Genomic DNA, 18,201 nt, shown 5'->3' with positions numbered 1-18,201 from the left:
ATATTAAATGTATGAATTACTATCTATTTTATATCTTTTAGGATTAATCTATCCATTTATAAATTTTTATTTTTATTTTCTTGAATTGAAATTCAAATTGTGGTTATAAAAGGTAAATAATAATATATTAAAATTATTGAGATAAAGCGAGTCAAATTGAACGAGTCATGATCCAATCAGAATTTTAGACCAATTGAGCCCAACCCATTTGAGCGGATCATGACCCAATTCGATTTTTATTTCAACCCATTTTAATATGGAAAAATTATGAAACTAGTCAAAATCAACAATTTATTTATTCAAAACAGCTATAAATTAAAAATATTATGAAAAAGAACAATATTTTATGTGCATAGCAAATTAAAGGTATCCTACAATACATCCTAATTTTATTCCACTTAAACCCACTTTTTTCAGCTAAAAATAAAACAAAAAAATCCCAAACTATTTCTTTTCCTTTCCGAAATCGAAGCATTTATTATTGATTGGCCAAATCAGAACCAAGATCCCTCTTTCTCTCTCCTTTCTTTCCTCCTTCCTTTAACATATCTATATATAATATACTTGTACCTATTCTTTTTACATAAAACATGTTTTGATTTTCTTCATTATTAATATTATTATTACAATGAAGTCATTATCATCGTCCTCGTCGCATTGGTTAGAAGTAATGGTGATATCCGGCGAGAATCTTCTAGATAACTGGAGCAACCAGTAAAGATGAACGCTAAAAAAATTGGATCAGGTCATCTAAATTAGATTCAAAATAAATTGTATTCAAAATAAAATTATATTTTAAATATACAATTTGGATCAGATTATCTAAATTGTTTTCCAAATTAATTGTATTCTAACCTGATTTTGTATTCCAAAATTTATTAAATTCAATATACAATTTGGGTCAGATCATCTAAATTGTATTCCAAACAAAATGAATTCTAAATAAAATTGTATTCTAAATATAAAATTTTAATCAGATCATCTTAATTGTATTCCAAATAAATTGTATTCTAAATAAAATTGTGTTCTAAAATGATTTTGTATTCCAAAATCTATTATATTCAATATACTATTTGGATCAAATCATCTAAATTGTATTTCAAATAATTTTGTATTCCATTTATCCAACATACAAATTCACATTCATTCCATCTACAATGCGGATCACATCATCAATTGTATATTGTATTTCCAATCGCAATTTTTTTTAAGATGAAAAGTTATTTTCTCTAAATAAAAATTAAGATTTCTTCCTTGTGAAAATGAGATCTCCACTGTCTTCATTAATCGGAAGTAAGTTCCTCTTACTGACATCGGCAACCGCACAAAAGGTGAATAACATGACAATGAATGACCAATCGCCATCGCAACCAACGATATACATCCTTCACTCCACTACCGGTGAATCGAATACGAAACAATCATATATCGCGACGAATAAGAACAGCTCCTTTGCGATTTATGCAACTCCAAACCACAGTTTCGGTGGTACGACCTTTTTGAAATTTCATATTGGCAATATAAGCAACTCAAAGCAAAAGTGATGATGATTTGACTAGTTGTTCAATTGAATTCGTAAAGAAGGAGGATTATCAATGACAAATTGAATTCAAGGACAATTATGAGAATTGAAATTGAGGAAGAAGGAAGAGAGTCACCTATTTTGAGACTCCTACTCTTTATAATGGAAGTAATGAGAAATTTTATCATGTTTACCTAATTTGAAAGATTTTCTCTCTTGATTTTCTCTAATTGTTTAGTTTTTATTTGTATTCTTTTAAGTGAAACATGTGAACGAATGCAGAAAATAGTTACATAGCAAACTAAAATATAGTTGTTTGTTGTAAATATTGAAAGTGTAGCTAATGAGTCCTATTTAATGTTAAATGTTTGATGTTTTGATAATTTTTCCTTTTAATATTCTCAATTTGAAGCCAAACAACCCATTCGATAGCCCTAAGAATTATACATATAAATATATCTGATACAGACATATATTCTCAATCAAGGATCATCTTCATATCCTTGATTGAGTGAAATATTACTTGGATTATTATTTAATAGAGAAAATCAATCTCAAAAAATCTCTAACTCAGGACCAATTAAAATCAACCTCCAAATCAGTGACAATCATAAGACAATGGGACGAGAATTAATTTCAACACAAATCCAATTTTTTTTTGAAGAAATAGGCACAAGCAAGCACAAACTATATAAGAAGACGAAGATTAAGAGAACAAGTGCGCAACTTCACTTGAACAAGAAATACTATTCACTCTTTTATCTTGAAATAAATATGGTACTCATTAAGAATTTATTGGTGAACACAACCGAAAAAAAAGAGATTAGTGTTAGTTGTACAAGTAGAGGTTGTAGCCATCAAAAACAATATCTGAAACTCTACCGAGGGAGATAGCAACACAAGCTGTACAATCAAGTTCATTCAAAGCTCTTAAGGAAATTCTTATAATCTAATAAGACTCATGTGTCTATTTATCACAAGGATACTTTGGTCGACCTAGTTGAGTTGGACATGGTTAATTTTGACGTGATCCTTGGCATGGACTGGCTCTATGTCTGTTATGCCTCTATTGATTATAGGACTCAGATTGTCACATTCAAATTCCCGAATGAGGCTATCATAGAGTGGAAGGGTAGTCCTGTTGCGCCTAAGGGTAAGTTTATTTCATACCTTAGGGCCAGGAAGCTAATCTCAAAAGGGTGTGTTTATCACATTGTCCGAGTGAAAGATGACAGCATTGAGTCTCCATCCCTTGAGTCGATTCCGATTGTCAACGAGTTTCCGGATGTCTTTCCTGAAGATCTGCCTGGAGTCCCTCCTGATAGGGAGATTGACTTTGGGATTGATATTCTTCCTGAAACCCAGCCTATCTCAATTCCTCCATATAGAATGGCCCCAGCTGAGTTGAGAGAGTTGAAGGAGCAGTTGAAAGACTTATTAGATAAGGGATTTATTAGGCCGAGTGTCTCACTATAGGGAGCTCCGGTCCTATTTGTTCGAAAGAAAGATGGGTCCCTTAGGATGTGTATTGACTACAGGCAGCTCAATAAGGTCACCGTAAAGAACAAATACCCTCTACCCAGAATAGATGACTTATTCGATCAACTTTAGGGTGCCACTTGTTTCTCAAAGATAGACTTGAGATCCGGCTACCACTAGTTGAAGGTGAGAGAATGTGATATTCTGAAGACTGCTTTCCGGACTCGTTATGGTCACTTCAAATTTTTGGTCATGTCCTTTGGGTTGACTAATGCCCCCACCGCTTTTATGGATCTCATGAACCGAGTATTCAAGCCATATCTTGATATGTTTGTGATTGTGTTCATAGATGATATTCTGGTTTACTCCAAGAATGAGGAGGAGCATGCCCATCATCATAGAGTCGTCTTGCAAACTTTGAGAGACCAGGTATTGTATGCAAATTTCTCTAAATGTGAATTTTGGCTTGCATCAGTGGCCTTTCTAGGCCACATTATATCTGTAGATGGTATCCAGGTTGATGCTCAGAAAATTGAGGCAGTGAAGAGTTGGCCCAGACCCACATCCCCGACAGAGATAAGGAGCTTCTTGGGTTTGGCTAGCTATTATCGAAGGTTCATAGAGGGATTCTCCTCCATATCATCACCATTGACTAAGATGACTCAAAAGAAGGCTAAGTTCCAATGGTCCAAGGCTTGTGAGGAGAGTTTCCAGAAATTGAAGACTAAGCTAACCACTGCCCCTATTCTAACCTTGCCTGATGGTACAGAGGGCTTTGTGATCTATTGTGATGCATCCAGAATTGGGTTGGGTTGTGTACTGATGCAGAGGGGAAAGGTGATAGCCTATGCTTCGAGACAGCTTAAGGTTCACGAGAGGAATTACCCAACTTATGACCTTGAGCTGGCGGCTGTGGTGTTTGCGCTTAAAATCTGGCGCCACTACCTGTATGGAGTGCATATCGATGTATTCACCGATCACAAGAGTTTGCAATACGTCTTTAGCCAGAAGGAACTCAACCTGAGGCAAAAGAGATGGCTTGAGCTACTCAAGGACTATGATATGAGCATCCTCTACCATCCAGGTAAAGCTAATGTTGTTGCTGATGCTCTTAGCAGGTTGTCTATGGGTAGCACTGCCCACGTGGAGGAAGGAAGGAGAGAATTGGCGAAGGAGGTACATAGATTAGCCCGATTAGGAGTTTATCTGGAAGAGAACAATGAAGGCAGAGTTACTGTTCAGGATGGGTCTACGTCCTCACTTGTGGCAGAGGTAAAGGAGAAGCAAGAACAAGATCCTATCCTTCTCCAATTGAAGGAAGTTGTTCACAAACAAGAGGTAGTGGTTTTCACCAAAGGGGGAGATGGTGTGTTGAGGTACCAAAATAGATTGTGTGTGCCGAATGTCGATGATATTCGAGAGAGGATTATGGCCGAAGCACATAGTTCCAGGTACTCCATTCATCCAGGCTCCACGAAAATATATCATGACTTGAGGGAAATCTATTGGTGGAGTGGGATGAAGAGGGATATTGCGGAATTTGTTTCCAAGTGCCCAAATTGCCAACAGGTGAAGGTTGAGCATCAAATGCCATGTGGTCTAGCCCAAAACATAGAAATTCCAGAATGGAAGTGGGAGATAATCAACATGGACTTTATTATAGGCTTGCCGAAGTCCCGAAAGCAACATAATTCCATTTGGGTGATTGTGGATAGAATGACGAAATCAGCTCACTTCTTAGCGGTTAAGACTACTGATACCGCAGAAGATTATGCAAAGTTGTATATCCAAGAGATCATCAGATTGCATGGGGTTCCCTTGTCTATTATCTCAGACATAGGAGCTCAATTCACTTCCCAATTTTGGAAATCCTTTCAGAAAGGATTAGGTTCGAGGGTGAACTTGAGTATAACCTTCCATCCCCAGACAAATGGCCAAGCAGAGTGCACCATCCAGACATTGGAAGATATGTTGAGGGCATGTGTGCTTGACTTCAAGGGAAATTGGGATGATCACTTACCTCTTATAGAGTTTGCATACAACAATAGCTATCATGCAAGCATTCAAATGGCTCCTTATGAAGCTTTGTATAGGAGGAGGTGTAGATCTCCCATTGGGTGGTTTGAAGTTGGTGAGGCCGAGTTGATTGGGCCTGACCTTGTTCACCAAGCCATGGAGAAGGTGAGATTTATTCAAGATAGGCTAAAGCCAGCCCAAAGCCGCCAAAAATCTTACACCGATGTGAGGATGAGAGACTTAGAGTTTGAGGTAGGCGATTGGGTATACTTGAAAGTGTCACCCATGAAGGGCGTCATGAGGTTTGGAAAGAAAGGGAAGCTTAGTCCTCGATATATTGGTCCTTACCAGATCTCGAGGTGGATTGGGAGTGTTGCTTTTGAGTTGGAGTTACCCTCGGAGTTAGCTTCCATTCATCCGGTATTCCACGTTTCGATGTTAAAAAAGTGCTTGGGTGATCCCTCGTTGGTAGTCCCCATTGATAGCATTGGAATTAAGGATAGCTTGTCTTATGAAGAGGTTCCGGTCCAAATTCTTGATCGCCAAATTCGCAAATTGAGGAACAAAGAGGTCGCCTCAATCAAGGTCCTGTGGAGGAATCAATTTGTTGAGGAATCCACATGGGAAGCGGAGGAAGCCATGAGATCTAAATATTTCCATCTATTCGTGCCTACCGGGGAGAATGTTGAAGGTAACGATATTTCCTTGACTTGAATTCATTAGTGCATTTTGAGTTTTGATTGATAATTGTTTGAAAATTTGATTGATTGAATGACTGAATGTTGATTATGATTAGTACCTCAAGTCCATTCCTGGCCACTCGTCATTCGAGGACGAATAACCCCAAGGGGGAGATAATGTAACACCCCTCAAAATTTTCCCCTAGAATTCAAACCCTTCTTGTATACGGGTAGGGTCGAACTCGAGTATTGAGGAGCGTATGCATGAGTTGAGATGAGTCTTTGAGAATTTGAGCAGTATTAGAGGTGAGGTGGGGTCATGAAGGACCCCTAGGATCAAATTAAACCCAAAAAATTCGTCCTGGCTAAGTTTAGGATGAGTTCGTATAAGGGTCGACTTGTAATGACCCTATCTTTTGAAGGACGTCAATCTGGGTGGCCCATGACCTATCAAATTAAAGGTCATCGAGTCTTCTTTCCAACGCCACCAAGAACGTAAATTTTGGAGTTCGGAGTCAAAAGATATGACGATCTTAAGATGAACTAGCACGGCAGGAATTTCATCCTTGGCCTGGGTTGCAACTGCTAGGGAAATGGCCTTGGCGCTGTAAGGGCGCGATGCACCAATATCGCGCCAGAAATATACCTCAGTAGTTTGGTCCTTGGCGCGACGCGCCACTAAAAGTTGTGCAGGGTTTTTCAGGCCAAATTTCCAGAACCCAGAAAATATGGCCTTGGCGCTGTAAGGGCGCGACGCGCCACTATCGCGCCAGAAACATGCCTCAGTAGTTTGGTCTCTGGCGCGGCGCGCTACTACGAGGTGTGCAGGTTTTAGGCGTATTCAGCCTAGCACTGTAATGGCGCGACGCGCCACTATCGCGCCAGGTGCGTTTTTAGCCTATTTTCAGAACTTTGAGGAGGGGTAATTTGGGAACTTACCCAAGTTATATATGTATTACCCTTGGAAATTTTGGGATCAAAATTTCCAGCTCTCTCTCTCTCTAAAAGCCCTAGAAGTTTCTCTCTCCCTCTCTCTTCTTCATCATCTTCTTCTTCTCCATTCTCAACAAAGATTTGTCCCAAGAGCTTCAAGATTTGAGTCCTCTATTGAAGACCCAACATCAAGGTTCTCTCCAAGTCTTCACTAAGGTATGTAAGGCTATCCAAAACATGGGTTGAGTCCACCCATGTGCCCTACTCTTGCCTTGAAGTTAGATGTTCATGAAAATAGAGTTTCTTGGCATGGTTTATGTTTGTATGAACTTTGCCTCCTATTTATTTGATGCTATATGTGTTGATGTTGTTGAGCTAAGAAGTCCCTAAAATCCTTCATGTTATTATGAGTTGATGGAGATGACTTGTTGTTACGTCTTGTTGATCTCTTTAGCCATGTGATTATGTTGCTTAAGTCAATTTCCTTAAATGTGCCATCCTACTTGAATGGTTGAGTAGAAGTCATAGAGTTGTGCCGAATCTTGAGGAGATGTCATAAATGTTTATGTAAATGAGGCTTGATTGAGTTGATTTGAGGATGGAATTGACGAGTGGACAAAGTCCTAAATGAGACTTGCCATTATGAGTTAATTGAGTTGAAATGAGAACCGAGTTGATGAGGTGAAAATGTACCATATGAAACTAGCTGTGAGGGCTTGTTTGAGATGATTGGAGGAGTTTTATGAGCATGGAGTCATGGGAGGAGTATCGAACACCGAGGAGGGTGAGAGTACAGTCCATACTCGAACCCCAGAAACTACACCGCCAACGTAGGTAGGGATGGAACCGTTAAAGTTAGATGCTTCCCTTGGGATCGAACCGTTAAAGTCGGATGTTTCCTACTTTTATTGTCCTGAAATGATAGGACTTGACTAATCGATGGTATCTATGATTAGGGAGGCGTTCATGCCCTGGCAAGGTATGGACGGACGTGGCAACAACGTCTGATTGTTGTACTATCATCGGCTCATAGGTGATGGTTGTCGGTTAAGAGAAACTCCCATTTAGGTCTTGATAGTGCTCTGAGTCAGTTGAGTTGAGTGGTTTATGAGATTTGGTCCGGTCTAAACTATTCTTGTTAGATTTAGGGCATTTGAGTGAGTTGCTATATGCTTATGAGTTAGTCCTGTCTAAACTATTTCTTGTTAGACTTAGGACACTTGAGTGAGTTGTTACATATTTATTGAGTTGAGTCCTTTGAGTTGATATTGATGTTTTCTTGATGTTGTTTCCTCCGGCCATTTTACATACTCGTACATTCCATGTACTGACGCCATTTGTCCTGCATCGTTTTATGATGCATCGACAGGTACCAGGGATCATCAACCGACGCCCCGTTGAAGATCCACTTACACTCCTAGCTAGTCGGTGAGCCCTCCTAGTTTCCGGAGGATGTTGAGTTCCTTGTATAGTTTTGTTGTTGTTGTTTCCTTTATCTTGATTGTTGGTAGCCATGGGCTTGTCATTGGCACCTTCTAGACTTTGATAGAGGCTTCATAGACTAGAGTGTGGGAAAGTTGGACTGTTATTTTGAGGGGTCCTATTTTACTTGTTTTGTTAAGTTGAATATGTTTGGCCTTCGGCCCAGTAAATGTGGATAGTATGCTATGGTTGACCCCTCCTTTGGGTGAGTGTGATTGAATGATGAAGTGACTGAATTAGGTGGTTCGCTTGAAGGTCAGAAATGGCTTTCAAGTGCCGGTTACGTCTAGGGTACCCTCCCTTGGGCGTGACAGTGATGATCTAGTTTCCCATATATGTTTCATATACTTGTTATATTGCTTTATGACATGCATGTATGTATACGAATAGGGAAACATGTTAGAATATATGTGAAATGATCAGTTGTTGGCCTATTTTTGTGATGAACCTGTTCTTGGTGATATAAAAACTGTAAATACTAAATGTATTTATGATTGTGGTATTCTTGAATTGGGTGTCGCGTTTCGACACATAATTAGATCGGGTTTCATGTTCCTACACATAATTGGATCGGATGTCATATTTCGACACATATCGGGATCAGGTGTCAAGTTCCGACATAAAGTTAAATGTTTGTAGGTTCCTTGAGAGGACCCTTTCGTGAAGTTATAGCATGTGGAAGACATTGAGTTATGATATTGCTGAATATAGTTGAACTTGAGATTAGTTGACTTATTCTGTATATGTATATGCCTATTAGGTTTAATTTACTTGTCTATGATTCGCTTACTGGTTAACCTCGTGATTCTACTAGTACATCATTATTTTTGTGTACTGATACTACTCTTGCTCTCCCTTTTTGTTGAGTACAGGACATATTCAACCGGCTACGGAGAGACCTCGTCTAGAGGAGTAATTGTATTTTCAAGTTTAAGGGTGAGTTGTTCCTTTAGGCTGCCGTGGACTCTATCGTTATTTCTAGTCCTTTTCTTTTCCAGGAGTTAGATGTTCAAATAATGGTTATTTGTTACTGGTTTCTATTTGGAGTTCTATTCTTGTTCTAGACTTGTTAGTTTTTAGAGTTTTGGTACAATGAATTTCAGTTCCTAGAGTGTGTTAACTTCCGCACATTTTGAGTTTATAACTAGTTGGTTTCTGAGTTTATGGGGACTCAACATTTATCTTTGGCTTAAACCTGCTTCCGCATCTTTAAGTTGTGTATATCTACGATTATTGTTGTTAGGCTATTTGGAATGGTTCTCCCACCAGAGAGTTAGAGTGGGTGTCAGTCATGGCGGGTCGGGATAACGACATATATATATATGTTACGACCCAAATCTGGGTGTGATGGCACTCATCTCAACCCACCGAGACAAGTCATCCTAATACCTAACGGAAAGTTGATGTGGAAGAAAATGAAATAAATCAAAATTTAACTTAATCAAAAACACATAAAACAAACTCAAATTCCCCAAAGATTGGTTGTCATATGTACAAGCCACTAATACATTACCGAAGTACGAAAAAAAATATAGTCACAATGTCTTTGTCTCTAGAATAGGACTAAAAGATATTAAAGGAGTAAGAGGTGTCCGGTAGGTGGATGTAACAGCTACCTCAACACTCGAGATGATAGCCTCGGATGTGGTATAAAACATGAGGAAATCAAGAAGGTATGGGCTCACAAGCTACACAAGTGTAGAAGCAAGGGGTGAGTATCAAACAACATGGTACTCAGCAAGTGAATAACTAAAACTAAGCAAAGCTCGATATATACAAGCAATCCTGTCATCCCAACCGAACCTCCTCGACTACAACCTACATAAAACCAATCCAAGTCTACACTCTACACAATAATAACAATACAATCCATGAATATTCATCGATAGTCTTATCAAGTGAATCATATCAAGTCAAATTTAACATATACAGAGAAATAAGTAGTAAACACGAATTTACAAATATCAACAAAATGCGATGAAATGCAATGAAATGATGCATGTCTGTCCTATCGGTACACATCCGCTGAATTATAGTTCGAAATCAATGAGGGACATTTTTGTCCATATCACCTACCACGGAGCGTGTGACCCATCCCCTCAATATATATATCCTGCCATGGAGCGTGTGGCCCGACCCCTTTGTTTCATAATATATGCCATGCAGCGTGTGTCCCGACCTCTTTATTTCATATCATTTTCAGTCTCGGCACAGTATGTCAGAACCAATGCAATCAATTTATGTTCATATGATTCACGATAATAACATGACAACAACAATAATTTTTTCTATTTCACATCAACATAGTCATTTCACATGTCCAAAATAAACCCATAATCACAACATATTAATTCCACCAATACATGTCATTAGATCACCATTTTATACCTCTCATCTCTATTTTTATGGCCAATCATACAGTCAATAATTCAGTCCAATTCTCATTACTCCCCAGTACACATAACACAAAAATACAAGCATCTACAAGCTTAAACTGAGGTTTAGAAATTCACTTACCTCAATTAAATTGAATAATCACTTTAAAACTTGATCCTTTCATAACGCTTACAAACGATCAAAATCTGTTCAAATACATAATAATCATACGAATACGAATCCAATGACACCTATAGTGTTATATTTATTTTCGGATAAAAAATTGGATCAAAAAGTCATCCCGAGTCATTGAAGTCAAATATAAAATTTTCTTTCTGATTAAGTTCACTCATGATAAAATAAACTCATATGTCAAATTTCAGCTAAAATGGATCGTTATTCGGCCCCGAAATCAAGATTTTATGTGAAGAACCCTAGGGTTATATTTTCTTATTTCAGCATTATTTCTCCACCAATATACCTAAAAATATGTTCATAATCACATAAAAATTTAATGGAAAGAATGAAAATAATTACCTTGACGCTTTGGAATGAAAATCCCTATTTTTCTCTTCTCCTTTATTTTTCTTTTCCCCTTTCTTTTCTTTCTTCTTTCGTATTTTTTTTCCAGTTTCTGTGTTCGCTTTTCTCATTTTTTTGTTTACATATGATGGATTAATGCCATGAGGTTTATATATATATATATTTTTTTCTTTTTTCTTTTTTTTATTTCCTTTTCCAAACTAATTATGTACTAAAAGTGACAAACCCTAATAACCAATTTAATAAATATAAGAAAAGTGGTATAAGATATTAAATAAATTAACACTTTAGCCTACCAATTAAATTAATTCTCTAAAATTATTCTTCAACTAATTAAACGAAGTTACTGCGCCAAAACCTTAAATAGGCCAATAAATCGAAGGCTAAGCTTGCCCCTTCTCCCGAACTGCATCACGCCCTTTATGAGTGACACTCGAAGCCAAACATGATCACCCACCATGAACTTCAATGGTCGAACTCTCCGATTTGCATAACTCTTCTGCCTACTCTGGGCTGTCAAGAGTCTACCCTGAATCTTACGAACCTGGTCCATAGCATCTTTAAGCAAGTCTGTGCCTAAGGAGTCCATCTCAGGTAAGTCAAACCATCCAATAGTGGATCGACACCGCCTACCATACAAAGCCTCAAATGGAGCCATTTGGATACTGGAGTGATAACTATTGTTGTAGGCAAACTCCGCTAGGGGCAAGTGTTGATCCCATCTAGCACCAAAATCAATAACACAAGCTCAGAGCATGTCCTCCAACACTTGGATCATCCGCTCAGACTGACCATCGGTCTGTGGGTGAAAAACTGTACTCATATCAAGTCTAGTTCCCAAACCATGCTGTAATGCCTGCCAAAAATGCGAAGTAAACACTGAACCTCAATCCGAAATAATGGATACTGGGATACCATGAAGCCGAACGATATGGCTAATATACAACTGGGCTAGCTTATCTGCTGTGTACCTCACCTTAACCAAAATAAAATGGGTAGACTTTGTCAGTCTGTCAACAACCACCCTTATAGAATCATAACCACCCACGATGGGAGGTAAACCCACAATAAAGTCCATGGTGATCATTTCCCACATCCAAGTGGGAATAGGCATCCTCTGACTCACACCCCCTGGCCGCTGGTGCTCATACTTTACATGATGGCAAGTCAAACACTTGGACACGAACTCTGCAATGTCCTTCTTCATTCCACACCACCAATAGTGCTGGCACAGATCATGATACATCTTGGCTGCTCCTGGATGGATGGAATACCTTGAGCAATGAGCCTCTTCAAAAATAAGTCTAGTCAGGTTACCCATCTTAGGCACATAAATTTTGTCGCCAATCATCAATACGCCTTCTGAATCAAGTATCACCTCCTTAGCTTCACCTTTTAATACCTTATCTCGAATAATACATAACTTCTCATCCTTAAACTATCTCTCCCGAATATGCTCAACCAAGGAAAAACGTGCCTCCATACAGGCAAGAACACCGCTATCCTCTATAATCTACAACCGAACAAGGCTATTAGCCAGCCTTTGAACATCTCTAGCTAATGGCCGCTCCTCAACTCGGATCGCGGCAAGACTCCCCATACTAGAAGACTTCCTACTCAAGGCATCCTCCACCTCATTGGATTTTCCTGGGTGATACAAGATAGTCATGTCATAGTCCTTCAGCAACTCAAGCCATCTACGTTGCCTCAAGTTCAGATCCCTCTGACTGAATATATACTGAAGACTCTTATGATCGGTGAAGACCTCGCAATGCACACTGTATAGGTAATGACGCCATAACTTAAGAAAGAAAACCACAGCTGCTAACTCTAAATCATGAGTAGGATAGTTTTTCCCATGGGCCTTCAACTATCTCGAGGCATAGGCAACTACTTTCCCTTTCTGCATCAATACACCGCCTAAACCAACACCGAAAGAATCACAATATATAGTAAATCCCACACCTTCCCCGGGTAGCATCAAAACAGGAGCTGAAGTCAATAAAATCTTGAGCTTTTGGAAGCTCGCTTCACACTCGTAGGACCAATGAAAATCCATGGCCTTCTGAGTCAATCTAGTCAATGAAGTTGCAATAGTGGAGAAGCCTTGCACAAACCGTCTGTAATAACAGGCTAACCCCATAAAACTACGAATCTCAGTAGGAGAAGTAGGCCTTTTCCAACATCTAACTGCCTCAATATTAGCTGGATCCACTCTAATTCCCTCTTTGGACACCACGTGTCCTAAGAATGTCACAGAATCAAGCCAAAATTCACACTTGGAGAACTTTGCATACAACTTTTCTTCCCTCAACTTCTGAAGTACCAACCTTAAATGACGGACATGGTCTGCCTCAGTCTTGGAATACACCAAGATTTTATCAATGAATACTATCACAAAAGAATCTAAGTACGAGGGAAACACTCCGTTCATTAACTCCATAAATGCTGCGGGGGCATTGGTCAACCCAAATGACATCACCAAGAACTCGTAGTGACCATAACAAGTCCAAAAAGCTGTCTTAGGGATATTTGATGCCTTAATATTCAACTGATGATAACCGGACCTCAAGTCTATTTTGGAAAACAATGCCGCTCCGTGTAGTTGATCAAATAAATTATCAATACGGGGATGATGATACTTATTTTTAATAATTATTTTGTTCAACTGCCTGTAATCGATACACATCCTTATAGTCCCATCTTTCTTTTTTACAAACAGAACTTGTGCACACCAAGCGACACACTAGGGAAAATAAACCCCTTACTCAACAAGTCTTGCAACTGATCCTTCAACTCCTTCAACTCAACTGGAGCCATGCGATATGGAGGAATAGAAATGGGTTTAGTGCCAGGCTCTAAGTCAATAGCAAAATCAATGTCCCTATTCGGAGGAACACCAGGAAGATCAGTAGGAAATACATCAGAAAACTCCTTAACCACTAGAATAGTCTCTATAGGAGGTGACTCAATACTGGTATCCCTAATAAAGGCCAAATAAGACATACACCCTCTATCAATTAACCTTTAAGCCTGAATATATGAGATAACCTTATGGGATAGGAGCTACTAGTACCCTTTCAGTCAATCCTTGAGGCACCAGGTATTGCTAAGGTAACAGTTTTAGCATAACAATCGAGGATAGCACGATGATGAGAAACCAATCCATATCTAATATCACAACACAATCTACCATCTCCAGAATAATCATATCTACCCAATTATCATATCCGGCCAAGGAAACAAGACATGATCGATTACTCGATCCACCACTAAGGGTTCACCCACGGGTGTAGAAAATTAATGGGCACGAACATATGATCACATATCAAATCAAAGTCAGATGCAAAATATGTAGACACATAGGAAAATGTAGACCCTGGATCAAATAATATAGATGCAGGTCGATGGAAGAATGGGACAATACCTGTGATAACTATGTCAGAAGCCTCAGCCTCGGGTCTTCCTAGAAAAGCATAACACTCAGCTCCCCTACCACCTCCGACCTTCCCAACACCTCTACCTCCTCCCTGAGGGACTATAGCACCACCAGCACCCCTACTAAGAGTGTGACCACCTCTACTAGTCTGGGCTCTACCTCGACCTCTAACCAGCAGCGCTGGTCCTCTAACTGAAACTGAAGAACTAGGCTGGGTTCCTCCTCGACCCTGAGATGTATATTGCCATGACAGATGGTCCGGATCACCATAAGTATAACATGCTCTCCCATGCGAAAACCTCTACTGTGACCCTTAGTAACTCTAACCTATACTATAGGAACCACGAGGTGTCTAACCATCCCAGAAGTCGGAATAGATGCATGAACTGGTCCTCTATGCTGGAAGGAACCACCTTCTCTATAGGACCCTCTACCTCCAGATGAGGTACCCGAAAATTGACCAGAAGCACGGGACCTCTTGGGGTCTCCGAACTCCTCTCTCTCCATCAACTCCGCCTCTTTGGCAGCACTTATAATGGAATGGAAGGAAGCACCCTCACGGGTGGGTCGAAAAACTACTATATGAATGGTATAGTTCCGTCATCGCACAAATCTGTGAATCTTCTCTATCTCATTAGGAAGGACAGCCATGGCATGTCTGGACAACTAGTAGAAAGGAGTCTCATACTCAGTAACCGTAAGACCCTCCTACCTCAAACTCTCGAACTATAATTTTCTCTCTTCCTTCACACTCCAGGGGACAAAACAATCATAAAAGGCACTTGCAAACTCATCCTAAGTCATCTGGGGTGACCCAACTAGCCTGGAACTCAGATACACTCTCCACCACTCTCTAGCTGGCCTATGTAACTAAAGTATAGTGTAACGAACTCTGTAAGTCTCGGCTAACTCTACTGACTCCAACAACTCTCGGCACATGGTCAAGAACTCGTATGCATTCTCAGTCTTCTCACCCTGAAATTGTGGTGGGTCTATTTTTTGGAACCTCTCATATCGGCGTTGTTTGTCGTCAGTCAACATGACTACAAGGTCACCCTGAGCTCCCCTTACTTGTACTCCACTCTCCTCAGCTCTAGGGCCCGCAGGTGGTTAGCCCACTAAACCTTGAACAACTGGAATATAATATTACCCTAGGGTCTGAGCCCCTGCTCTAGTCTGAGAACCCTCGGGTGTACAATTCTCCCTCACACTCTAATTAAATCCTTCAAGCGCATCCAATACTCGCATCAAAGCGGCCTAAAACAATGGTGAAGTAGCAAGCTCTACAGGGACCTTTTCCTCTTTAGCATCAAACTGTGGATCAGGAGAAGTCTCTCTAGCATGACCTCTAATTGGTACCGCTCTTTGAGCACGACCTCTGCCTGCTGCCATACCCTGACCACGGACTCTAGCTCGACCTCTATCTCTACCCTTAGTTGGGGTTCCAACATCAACCTCAGGGAGTGCCTCTTCCTCTACCTCTAGCCATAGTTCTGGTCCTAGCCATCTGTCAGAAGGGACACATGAAAATTCAGTACCAACACAACACAAATGATACAAAGTGAAAGAACAAAGGGAAAATTTCCTAAAAGTTCTCATAGCCTCTCGAAGATAAGTACAGACATTTCCGTACCGATCCTCAAGACTCTACTTAGACTCGGCTTGTATACACGTGAGACTTATGAACCTGGGGCTCTGATATCATATTGTCACGACTCAAATCTGAGTGTGATGACACTCATCTCAACCCACCGAGATAAGTCAGCCTAATACCCAACGGAAAGTAGATGTGGAATAAAATGAAATAAATCAAAATTTGACTTAATCAAAAACACATAAAACAAACTCAAATTTCCCCAAGATTTGTTGTCATGTGTACAAGCCACTAATACATTATCAAAGTATGAAAGCAAATATAGTCACAATATCTTTGTCTCTAGAATAAGACTAAAATATATTAAAGAAGTAAGATGTGTCCGCTAGATGGATGTAACGGCTACCTCAACACTCGAGATGATAGCCTCGGATGTGGTATAAAACATGAGGAGATCAAGAAGGTACGGGCTCACAAGCTACACAAGTGTAGAAGCAAGGGGTGAGTATCAAACAACATGGTACTCAGCAAGTGAATAACTAAAACTAAGCAAAGCTCGATATATACAAGCACTCCTGTCATCCTAACCGAACCTCCTCGACTACAACCTGCATAAAACCAACCCAAGTCTACACTCTACACAATAATAATAATACAATCCATGAATATTCATCGATAGTCTTATCAAGTGAATCATGTCAAGTCAAATTCAACATATACAGAGAAATAAGTGGTAAACACGAATTTACAAATATCAACAAAATGCGATGAAATGCAATGAAATGATGCATGTCTGTCCTATCAGTACACATCTGCTGAATTACAGTCCGAAATAAATGGGGGATATTTTTGTCCATGTCACCTACCACGGAGCGTGTGGCCCATCCCCTCAATATATATATCCTGCCATGGAGCGTGTGGCCCGACCCTTTTGTTTCATAATATATGCCACGGAGCGTGTGTCCCAACCTCTTTATTTCATATCATTTTTAGTCTCGGCACAGTATGTCAGAACCAATGCAATCAATTTATGTTCATATGATTCATGATAATAACATGACAACAACAATAATTTTTTCTATTTCACATCAACATAGTCATTTCACATGTCCAAAATAAACCCATAATCACAACATATTAATTCCACCAATACATGTTATTAGATCACCATTTTATACCTCTCATCTCTATTTTTATGACCAATCATACAGTCAATAATTCAGTCCAATTCTCATTGCTCCCCAGTACACATAACACAAAAATACAAGCATCTACAAGCTTAAACTGAGGTTTAGAAATTCACTTACCTCAATTAAATTGAATAATCACTTTAAAACTTGATCCTTTCATAACGCTTACAAACAATCAAAATCTGTTCAAATACATAATAATCATACGAATACGAATCCAATGACACCTATAGTGTTATATTTATTTTCGGATAAAAAATTAGATTAAAAAGTCATCCTGAGTCATTGAAGTCAAATATAAAATTTTCTTTATGATTAAGTTCACTCATGATAAAATAAACTCATATGTCAAATTTCAGCTAAAACGGATCGTTATTCGGCCCCGAAATCAAGATTTTATGTGAAGAACCATAGGGTTATATTTTCTTATTTCAGCATTATTTCTCCACCAATATACCTAAAAATATGTTCATAATCACATAAATATTTAATGGAAAGAATGAGAATAATTACCTTGACGCTTTGGAATGAAAATCCCTATTTTTCTCTTCTCCTTTATTTTTCTTTTCCCCTTTCTTTTCTTTCTTCCTCCATATTTTTTTTCCAGTTTCTGTGTGCGCTATTCTCGTTTTCTCGTTTACATATGATGGATTAATGCCATCAGATTTATATATAGATCTTTGTTTTCATTCTGGATATGATAGTTCATTCATTTTTCTTTAATATGTAAAATAGAAAATTTTTAATTTTTTTTAAGTACAAACCTTTCATATTTACATAATAAAATAAAAAATTAGAATATATGAGTGGTGAAGTAAATGAAGTAATTATAGGTTATATTTTGAAATAATAATCTATTGTATTAAATTGAAAATATTGTTTTTTGTTTTGGTTATCTTTATCTTTTGTAGGAGTACGATCCTCTATGCAAACACTGATTTCTTAAA

The sequence above is a fragment of the Solanum dulcamara genome, chromosome 2 (assembly GCF_947179165.1).
Source record: "Solanum dulcamara chromosome 2, daSolDulc1.2, whole genome shotgun sequence".
Taxonomy (NCBI): domain Eukaryota; kingdom Viridiplantae; phylum Streptophyta; class Magnoliopsida; order Solanales; family Solanaceae; genus Solanum; species Solanum dulcamara.
This window is presented reverse-complemented; position numbering follows the sequence as displayed.